General features: G+C 45.4%; 1 long non-coding RNA gene across 1 annotated transcript; it reads right to left on the bottom strand.

Moving 5' to 3' along the window:
- Window positions 1-9,839: 9,839 nt before the first annotated feature.
- LOC141594347 (uncharacterized) lies at window positions 9,840-10,266 on the bottom strand. Its single transcript, XR_012522141.1, has 3 exons — window positions 10,187-10,266; window positions 10,009-10,101; window positions 9,840-9,920 (listed from the first exon to the last, which is right to left on the bottom strand). It is a non-coding gene; the product is annotated as an uncharacterized LOC141594347 (long non-coding RNA).
- Between the last annotated feature and the right edge of the window lie 1,048 nt (window positions 10,267-11,314).

Here is an 11,314-nt window from a genome sequence, read left to right as displayed (position 1 = left end):
AGAATGGTCGATCGTGTTTTGATTCGTCGCCGATCTCTTATCCAGTTTCCAAGATGCCTGGGTCAAGTGATGATACGAACCTCCAGCAAATTCAAGAAAGTAATGATCGAATCCTAGCCGCGATAGCCCAAATGCAAATTACCCAAGAACAAACCTATGACCGCCTTGAGCTTATCGAAGGCCGTATCTTTGATGTAGAGGGAAAGCTACCTCCCCCTAAAAGTGGAGTGCTACAATTTTCCGATGACGAATCTAAAGATGAGAATCCTGTCCTAGGAACAACCCTTGGTGAGAAAAGACTCCAATACCTAGAGGAGCAATTGATGTACCTTAAGGGGGATGACATTTACAGGGAGAACAATCGCAAGTATGAAGCCGTCAATTCCAAATTGCCCACTAACTTTAGCATGACGGATATCCCTAAGTTTAAAGGACATGAGAACCCTTTAAACCACATCCGCGCCTTCAAGGACTACATGTCTATCAAAGGCATCAAACCTGAGATGTTCTTAAGGATCTTTCCTTCATCTCTTGACACCATCCCAAAGCAATGGTTCTACACTTTAGATCACAAAAAGGTCGCTACTTGGGAGGACGCCGCCATCGAGTTCTCGAAACAATACGCGGATAATGCCGAGATCCAAGTCAACATGCGCACTCTAGAGGTTCTTACCCAAAATGACAAGGAAGGATTCACCGACTTTCTAAGTAGGTGGAGGAAGACTAGTACCGAACTAGTTGAACGCCCGGATGAGGCTACTCTTGTAGAAAAGTTTGTGGACAATCTCAAGCCCATATATGCCAACCATCTGAGATATCAAAACATCAAGACCTTCAAGGACTTAACTGTATTAGGGACACGAATTGAAGACGACATCCGTAAAGGACTCTTGTCCAAAACGGTAGGTCGAGGATACCAAGGATCCACAAGTCGTTCATACGGCTCTACTAGCAAGACCGACGAAGTTAACCTTCTCGAGCCATCCAAGAAAACTAGCCCACCAAGGAAGTTCACAAACCTTGGGGATACATACTCCAATGCTCTAAAAAGGCTAATGAAGCAAGGCAAACTCCAACCCATTGGGCCTACTCCCGAACCTGAAAGGAAGTCCAAATTCTGGGATGAAAATTCCTACTGTGAATACCATAGGGGCAAGGGGCATGACACAGAAAAATGCTACAAGTTGAAACACGTGCTTCAGGATATGGTTGAAGATGGTCGACTTCCAATTCCACCGGGAGGTAAGCCCAACAACACTCAGAATCCTCTTGGAGTTCTAGTGATTACAAGTGACGAATCTACCTTAGATTGCTCACATCTCATTTCTCCCACCGAAAATGAAATTCATGCAATTGAGAAAGAAAGACTCTACTCTACCATCTCCCCTACCATTTCCGACTTCATCGCATGGGCAAGGAGCGTAGATAGACAAGTGTGGGAACTAGAAAACATGGTAACGACCTTACGCGATCCCAAGGCAACGCCTAAAGAACGCGTACCATTGACCTTCTCTCAAAATGCCACTATGCAAGAAGTAGTCGCCGTGGTCGACAAGCTAGTCGATCAAATCATACAACTAGAAAGTGACATCATGAGAATGAAGGAACTAGCTGCAATCAATGGAGTTTGGGCCGACGACGATGAAGACGAATACCTCATTGAAAACTCCTTGGTCAAAGAAATAGTCCAAAATGGCGAAGACCAAGATGTGGATCACCTAACTCGCTCGGGTCGTCCATACCAAAGCACCACTCAAAACGGTCCAACCAATATCATCACACCAAATGACAACGAAGACGACCCCACTGATCATTTGCTCAAGCAATTACAGAAAACCAAGGCTGATCTTTCAGTCTGGCAACTAGTGGCAAGCTCATTTCCGCATCGCCAAGCTTTACTGCAAGCTTTGGCCAAATTGAATGTAGCGCATAACTCTACTCCCGAAGATGTAGTCAACTTGGTCTTCCAAGAATCAACGAAGCTAAGTAATCCTATTACTTTCTCAGATGAAGACCTGCCACCTTTTGGCACTAGTCAAAACCTTGCTCTATACATCACCGTCATTTGTCTAAAGAAGAATGTGCCAATGACTTTGGTAGATGATGGCTCATGATCAACGTCATACCCCTCAAAACGGCATACAAACTAGGCATGAAAGAATCGGATTGGACTCCCACCAATCAAGGTGTACGTGCATACGACGGTACACGACGAAAGGTGGTTGGACTTGCTAGCCTAACCATAGCCACGGGACCAATCGAGCGAAAAGTCAACTTCCAAATACTAGACATCGAAGCTTCATTCAACATACTTCTGGGAAGGCCTTGGATTCATGCTTCCAAAGCGGTCACATCCACCCTTCACCAAAAGATCAAGATCCCACTCAATGGCAAAGTTGTGACGATCACTTCGTCGCCTATCAAGGCAATAATTGAGAAGCAATCAAACAATCAAGTCCTTGTGGATCCCATATACGAACTTGGGGGCTTCCAAAGTGTAAATGTCATAGAAAGTGAGTTGGCACCCTTGTACTATAATCCCTACTCTAACTTGGTGGTCAACCACATACTCAAAAATCAGGGATACTTCCCTGGAATGCCTTTGAACCCGATTCGGAAGAACACCTTCGCGCCATACAAGAAAGGCAACTCATCGAGAATACCACTTGGACTAGGGTACAAACCCACAACGAAAGAAGTTCTCGAAATGCTCGCCCAAGTCCAAAATCGCAAGTATGTAGGAGTCCAAATGAGGCCATATCTCCCCACCTTAAATGGATACTTCGTTCAAGAAGGAAGTTCAGAACTCTTTCACGGGTTTCCCGAACCTTGGCATTACCTTGAGAGGAAGTTAGCCGGAATCGAGATCTTTCACGATTGCTACTTTATCCCTCCAGAAACGGTTCCTACCGTCAAAACCCGTCAAGCACCTTGCTTAGACGAGCAAGCTGTGAGCCTCCTGTTTGGAGAAGACCGATTTGTTAAGGCCGCGCAGGATGAGATCATTACTACGATACTTCAAGACGATCGCTTCAACCCCACCGCATTGATCACAGAAATCGACACAAAGCAGCAGAAAGGATGGAGAAAATCAATCAAATGGACCAACAATCAAGGAAGACTCTTCAAGCTCACCACCGGAGAAGGAGAGATGTTCAAGAAGAACCGGAAGACGACGAGTTCGAATCGAATCGAGTCGGAGTCGGAGTCGAGTCGAGTCTAGAGAAGTCATTAGAGAGTCTACTCTGTCGTCATCCCCACTCCCTTCGTTTCTCCTAGCTTATTTTCAAGTAGCCACAGTAGTTCGGGAAATGCCCCAATTTTGTCCTTTACCGCCATGACCATGGATCGGTTGGCTCATTTGCTTCAACTTTACTCAAATCTTAATATGAATAAATCGGGTTACGCTTACTCTTTGCGTTATCTTGAGTGCAATTCTGTTTATGATGATCCTGAGGATGACCAAGACCCGGACTTGACCGAAATACCTCCCTACGTAGCCAAAGAAATACTACAGGAAGGGGAAGGGGGACCAGTAATTGAGGATACCGAACCCATCAATGTAGGAACCGAATTAGAACCCAAAGAACTTAGGATAGGGACTACCTTGAGCTCCACCGAAAGGGCCGACCTCATAGACCTCCTAAATGAATTCAAAGACGTCTTCGCTTGGTCCTACAAAGACATGCCGAGGATCGACGGGGATATTGCCGAACATAGAATTCCGATTAAGCCAGGTTTCAAACAGTGAAGCGAAGCTTCGACGAATGAGAACAGTGGGCTCTAAAGATTAAGGAAGAAGTTGACAAACAATTCAAAGCAGGGTTCATCAAAGTTTCCGAGTATTCTGACTGGGTAGCTAACATAGTACCCGTACCCAAAAGGATGGGAGAATCCGAGTTTGTGTTGACTTTAGGGATTTGAACAAAGCGAGTCCAAAGGATGACTTCCCTCTGCCTCACATCGACATATTAGTGGACAATACTGCAGACCACGCATTACTATCCTTCATGGATGGATATGCGGGTTATAACCAAATCAAAATGGCCATGGAAGACATGCATAAGACTGCGTTCGTCACCCAATGGGGAACCTATTGCTATCTGATAATGCCGTTCGGATTGATCAACGCCGGAGCTACATACCAACGCACCGCAACTACACTCCTACATGACATGATGCACAAAGAAGTTGAGGTATATGTAGATGACATGATCGTCAAATCCAAGGAGAGAGAGGGACATATTGCGAACCTTCGCAAGTTCTTCGCAAGGCTACGGAAGTACAACATGAGACTCAATCCTCAGAAATGCACATTTGGGGTAACGTCGGCAAACTCTAGGATACGTCGTTAGCCAACGAGGTATAGAAATAGATCCTTCCAAAATCAAAGCTCTGATTGAAATGCCACAACCTCAAACAAAAAAAGAAGTCGGAGGATTCCTGGGAAAAGTTCAATACATAAGTCGATTCATATCGAAACTTACGATGATTTGCGAGCCTATCTTCAAGAAACTCAAGAAAACAGACCACACCATGTGGGATGATGATTGTCAAAAGGCGTTCGACCGAATCAAGGAGATATTGGCTAAACCACCGGTGCTCATGCCACCACAACAAGATCAACCTCTTGGTTTGTATCTCACGAGTGGCAACCGAAACCGCCATGGGTGCCATGCTAGCTCAAACCGTAGGAAGTGAAGAAAGAGCCATTTACTATCTAAGTAAGAAGTTCTTGGAATACGAGTGCAAATACTCACAACTCGAAAAGACATGCCTCGCTCTTGTGTGGGCAACAAAGAAGCTACGTCACTACATGCTTAGCTACTCCGTCAAGATATTCTCCAAAATGGATCCGGTCAAATACCTCTTCGAGAAACCCGTTCTCAACGGACGCTTGGCAAGATGGACCATGATGCTCTCGGAATTTGACCTCAAATACGTGCCTTTGAAAGTAATAAAGGGTCGCGCCGTCGCCGAATTCTTCGCGGAAAATCCCATCAACGACGCACAAACAATAGATACTTGGTCATTTCCCGACGAGGATATACTTCAAAGCAGATGTAGACTCTGGGACCTATACTTTGATGGAGCATCAAACCTAAGAGGATTTGGGATAGGAGTGTTGCTCATTTCTCTTGAAGGTGAGCATACACCGATTCTTTGTCAAACTCGACTTCGAGGTGACAAACAACGCCCAGAGTATGAGGCTTGCCTAATTGGACTACAAGCGGGTAAGCTTAGGCATCAAAAACCTCGAGTGCATGGAGATTCGTCACTAATCATCAACCAAGTTACGGGATCTTGGAAAATCCGAAGTGAAAGCCTAGCACCCTATCAGGCTAGGATAGACCAAGTCGCTCAATTCTTTGATCACGTAACCTACTTACACCTACCTCGAGAAGAAAATCAATTTGCAGACGCTCTTGCGAAACTTGCATCTTTGATAAACATGCCGGATTACATGATGGAAATGCCTTTGTGTATCGAGACGGTCGGGAGCGGCTTATGTCCATCAAATTACCGATGAAGAAGAAATCGCACAGGAACCCTGGTTCCAAGCAATCCTAAACTTCAAGCTTAATGGTACCTATCCACCAGATATGGACAAGAGAGGACAACGAGCTATACGCCTATTGTCTTCACAATACGTTCTCATGCAAGGAGAATTATACAAAAGAACACCTCTTGGTGTAGTCCTACGTTGCCTTGATCATTCACAGGCACGAAAGGTGATGGAAGAAGTCCACGACGGAGAATGCGGTCCTCATATGAGTGGACCTATGATGGCAAAGAAAATCACGCGTCTAGGGTACTATTGGACAACAATGGAATCCGATTGCATCAAATATGTGAGACATTGCCACAATTGCCAAATCTTCGGGAATGTACAACATGTCCCTCCTTCGTTGCTCTATACGATGACATCTCCTTGGCCATTCGCCGCATGGGGAATTGACATAATTGGGAAAATAACCCCGGTAGGACGGGAGGTCACGAGTTTCATCCTAGTAGCAATTGACTACTTCACCAAGTGGGTAGAAGCGGCTTCCTACACCGCTCTTACGGCCAAAAATGTAGCCAAATTCATATAAAATAACATCATCTGCCGATATGGTTGCCCGCATGAGATCATTAGCGATAATGGGTCCCACTTCCAAGCCGAAACCGAACAATTGCTTGCCAAGTACAAGATCAAGCATCATCACTCATCGCCCTATAGACCACAGACTAACGGCACGGTAGAAGCGGCTAACAAGAATGTCGTCACAATCCTCAAGAAAATGACTGACAATTATAAAGATTGGCCAAGCAAAATACCCTTCGCTTTGTGGGGGTATCGTACATCAGTTAGGATGCCCACTGGGGCTACTCCTTTCTATTTGACCTACGGCATGGAAGCCGTACAACCAGTTGAGCTAGAAATACCATCCTTGCGCATCCTACTAGAGAGTCAAATCCCGGAGGCCGATTGGAAGAAAGATAGATACGAAGAACTCATCCTCCTGGATGAACGTAGGCTACGTGCCTTACATAATGTCCAAACATATCAAGCACGTATCAAACGAGCTTTCAACAAAAGGGTTAGGCCAAGAAACATCAAAGAAGGAGATTTAGTTCTCAAATCGGTCAGAGCTCTTTTACCTGTCGACCCAAGGGGAAAATTCAAACCTAACTGGGCCGGACCATATCTAGTCAAATCAATACTCCCAGGGGGTGCGGTTAGGATCACAGACCTAGACGGGAATGAGTTCTCAAACCCCACAAATCTCGACCAACTGAAACGATACTATGCCTAGAACAGGAACAAAAACGCGTCTCGCGTAAACCTACGTGTCGCTCTTGTGGCACTAAATAAACGGCCCCTGGCCCATTTGAATGTCATTATGCTCTTGCATCTTGGCAAACTTGTCATCCTCATATCATCAAACAAACTAAATTCGCACCTCCAGAGTAAGCAAAAGCTCATGCTTATTTTCTATGTTCATTACAAGCTCTTGCTTCGAACAATTATTCTTTTACATTTACTCGAACTACGCGCAAGGGTTTGATTTCGCTTTTTTTAAGTGAATACGTAGGCAATCCTTCACGGGATTCAACCCACCATTATATTTAAAATGTAAATAGAAGGACATTTGCATTGCATTTGAAATTCGACAAGAGTAATAAGTAGAAAAACCAACGGTTTCATAACCACTTAACCTTTTTATTTCATTCAATTTCTAATAATAATAATACGGCAAATAATAAAAATAGACTAGGCTAGGATTCTAAAAATCCCTCCTTTCTTATTACAACAACAATAATAATAATAATCAAATAATAAATAAGACTTGGGCTATTCCTCCATCTTTCCCTTGCCCTTGTCGTTCTTGTCATATTTCTTGTCACGACCTCGAGCCGGGCGCTCTTGCACCACCTCGGACCTAATCACCAACGGTCTTTCTCGAGGCCTGACTCTTCCATTCTTGCCAACCACCATCTCTGCGACGGGGAGTAGTCTTGATTTCTTCGAAGGATGAATGACTTGGAACCCGGCTTCTTCTTCTCCTTGATCGGATGCTTCTCCTTCTCTTTCTCTCCCTCGCGCACCTTGTAGTCAACGGGCTCGCGCTTCCTCAGTCTTTCGCGCTCTTCCGAAGTTGCGGCCTTCCTCCACCTCAGATAAGAGTCCGACACCCACAAGGCATTAGAGGAGAAGTTCAAGAACCACATGTTTCTTTGGGCCCACTTCATAGCCCACTCTCTTGACTTTCGTAGTAAGCGCCATAGCGATCTGCGGAACGGTGTCAAGCCTAGGGATCATCTGCTTCAACCCGACTTGCCTCATCAATCTCTCGGGAAAGATGCATACCATAAACTCCAATCCGGGAATGCGCACGGACCTAGTAGGATCCAAAGAAGACACTCCGAAGAATGACTTGAGGTGCCACCACGGAACGACCCACCCGATCGGCGGGCCATCATCATTCTTGACTTGTTCTTCCAATAATCGCGGACCGGGTGAAGTCCACCATGTACAACCGTGTCCTCATCGAAATCATACGGGCATGATAGGAAAGCGCATGAACTGGGGGCTCGAGCAATCGGAGCCGTTCCATAAGCCAAACCTACCAAAAAACAGGTATTAGACACCCGCAAAAAAAAACGAAAAAAAAAAAAAAAAAAAAAAAAAAAAAAAAAAAAAAAAAAAAAAAAAAAAACAAAAAAAAAAAAAAAAGAAGAAAAAAAAGGGAAAGAAAGAAGGGTGTCTTTTACCTGTAGGATAACGGGACTCCCCAAAAATGGAAGATCGCGGTTGGATTTCCTATTATCCAAGCCCAAGATAATCTCCCTAAGCATAGACAAGTGGGCTCTGCGCGTGACTCCATTTGCTCAATAAGACCCAATAGACGGGGATCACCTCTCAAATCTTCATCAACATGTCCCTGAAAGACATAAACATGAAGCAAACAGAAGCCAAAAGCTCTCCTCCTAGCAACATAAGAAACAGAGGGTCGGCCCCTGTTGATGAATCGGTCTATAAAATCTAGCATCCTCACGCCCTTCGAATAACGAGGCGATCCACCTCAAGTCTAGTAAGTCCAAGCAAATCTCTAAACTTGCTCTTATACCCTTGAGCAGTAGAAGGGATGGCGGGTAAATGTTCGGGGTCCCACCCGCCAATAGCGACAATTTCCTCAGGAAAAGGACAAATCTCACCTCCGGGAACGCAAAAACATGATAATTTGGGTCCCAATAATCAAGGCAAGCATCCAAGAACGGTTTTACAACCTTAATGAGTTTCAAACTCAACAAAGACCCAAGGTTATAAGCACCCATGTCATGTTTCTCAATGCTAGAAAACTCATTAGTCCATTCCTTCAAGCGAATCTCCAAAGTATTCATGATGATAATTTTCTCTTGAAAATTTATTGGGAGTTTTTTTATGTGTGAATAGACGAAGAAGAGACGGAAGAATTATATGATTTAAAGCTTCGTCGACGCTTCTATTTATACTAATTGCTGTTTCCAAAAATCCGTCGGGACCGACTGCTTGGGAACAAAGGCGCACCTGCTGCGCCTCTTCAAAGGGACGCTTTGACTCATGCTGCGCCTCTTCCCACCTCACTTCGTGATTTCGCGTTGGGATCTTTCCTAATTCTATAAACGAATAATTTCCTATTCCTACGGGATTTTATTTTGGTAAATCCGAGAAATTTACCATGCTTCAGGTTTCCTTAATCCGCGAACGCGCATTTCGAGGCGACATCGACATTTTCCGCCATTTTTCTCACACTTTTATATTTAGTTTTCATTTTAATTCTTTTTTATTTCAACATTTACTTAGTCATTTCATTTTCTTAATTTCTATTTTTTCCATTTTTTAACTTATAGATTTCTCTTTTTCTTTTTTTTCGGGGGTAACCCTCCCTACCGTCCGGTCAATTCCGACAAAATTTTTGCATTTTCACGTCCTTTCGAGTCTCATTTTGCACTAATTAAAGGCCTTATGTGTATATAAAAATGTATGTGTTACGTGATTTTCTATGTAAATTCCGGCAGCATGACGGCATAAACCGTTGTCTACCAAACCTGTTCAAAAGCTAACCTGCAGGTACAAATAACACAACCCAGCAGCAAAAGGCACTCAGGCCGTCGTATATACAACCAAAAAAATCAAATGTACAAGCAAACTGGGGGCTTCGCCCCAAACAGGTCCAAAAATCCAAGTAAACTGGGGGCTTGCGCCCCAAACAAGTCCAAAAATGTTCAAAATCAAGTCTACAAAACCACGCAGATTACTGCTGAGCACCCTCTAGCTCGGCAACCCTCGTCATTAGAGCGGCAATCTCGGCGTCCCGAAACTCGAGCTCCCTCGACAAACGAGCCGTCTCCTCCCGAGACTGGGTCAACTCTCGCTCCAGCTCACGACCGGCCTGTGGACAACAAGAAATTGGCTCATGTCAATCAATTCAAACAAAACTGAAAAACCAAAGATCAAGGAAAAACAAACAAGGTTCATACCTGACGACCTCGACCGCCGACGAGTGCCTCGATGGCCGTAGCTCGTAGCCGGTTGGCCACCCTCCATAGTGCCACAAACCGAGATGGCGCGACCTGCATTTCAAAAGAGTTCTCAGTCAACTGAACAAGTTCAATCAAATGTGTTCTTACACGAAAACTATGCAAAATAAGAACTCACCCTCCGAATCAGATGCTGCCAGTCATCTAGGCCAGCATCCGTCACAGCCAAGTCAAAGTCACGCAGCTCGGAGATCGTCGTCCTCCCACTAGCGTCAGTGTACTCAAGGGTCTCGGGGTACTCTGGGGGCTCGATGCCCGCCGCCTCAACCTCCTGCAAAGACAAATGGCTCTCGTTAATCGATGATCTTTCGTCGCGATTCTCGAAAATCAAAATCCAACAAGAAACAAAAGATACTCACCACTACCGGCCAATACGCCAACCTCCCGTAAAGGAACGCCGAGTAATCCTCGTCAGGGAGAAGAAGGTCGTCGCCACTAGCGCCGCCCAAGTCCGCCTCCCTCTCGGCCTCGAAGGCTCCCTAAACATCGTCCTAGGAGGATCGACGGAAACCGTCAACGCGCCCGAAAGCACCGACGAGCTAACCGCTCGCCCGGATACCACACGGGACCCATCGACGTCCACAACAACGGCCGACTCGAGCTCCTAGGTCGAAGGACCTCGGCGACAAAAGGAGGCGCTCGGCGTACTCCGCCCAAGGTGCGGGCACCCTTTGCGACAATATAAAGGCAAAGGTCATTCCTATGATCAATTTAAAACAAAGTATAAGAAGGTGTGAATGAATACAAATAGGATACTCACGTTGCTCGGTGAAGAGCGTTCACATCCCGCCGGTAGACATTGTGAGAAGAACGCTTGCTCTTCGTCAGGCACATGACCCAATCCCTCACCACGGGATAGGCCCTCTCCAACGGCTCCGTCCTCTTGGGCGCGAGGTCCGGAAAGTAAGAGTACACCCACGCCTGTAAAAACAGAATAGTCAATGACGATCTTTCGATCTTTGATAAAAGAAAGGAATTTACTTTGGTCTAAAGGAAGGTTCATACCTCCAACAAGTAGCCTGTGTCCGAGGTCAAAGCGCGTGGGAAATCCCCTTCTCCATCAACTCCGGACGAACCATGGCCCTCATAAAGCGTATAAGGACCGCAAAACCAGCAGTGACCCAGTCCCAACGCCCTAGGGAACTCAGGTCAGAAAGAAAAGCGAGAAGCTTCGTCGTGACCTCTCACCCTTGTCTCCGAGGTAAATCGAAGACAAGAACCACCAAAGCCACGGAGGAGCCCCTGC

Source organism: Silene latifolia, chromosome 8, assembly GCF_048544455.1.
Source record: "Silene latifolia isolate original U9 population chromosome 8, ASM4854445v1, whole genome shotgun sequence".
Lineage (NCBI taxonomy): Eukaryota > Viridiplantae > Streptophyta > Magnoliopsida > Caryophyllales > Caryophyllaceae > Silene > Silene latifolia.
This window is presented reverse-complemented; position numbering and strand designations above follow the sequence as displayed.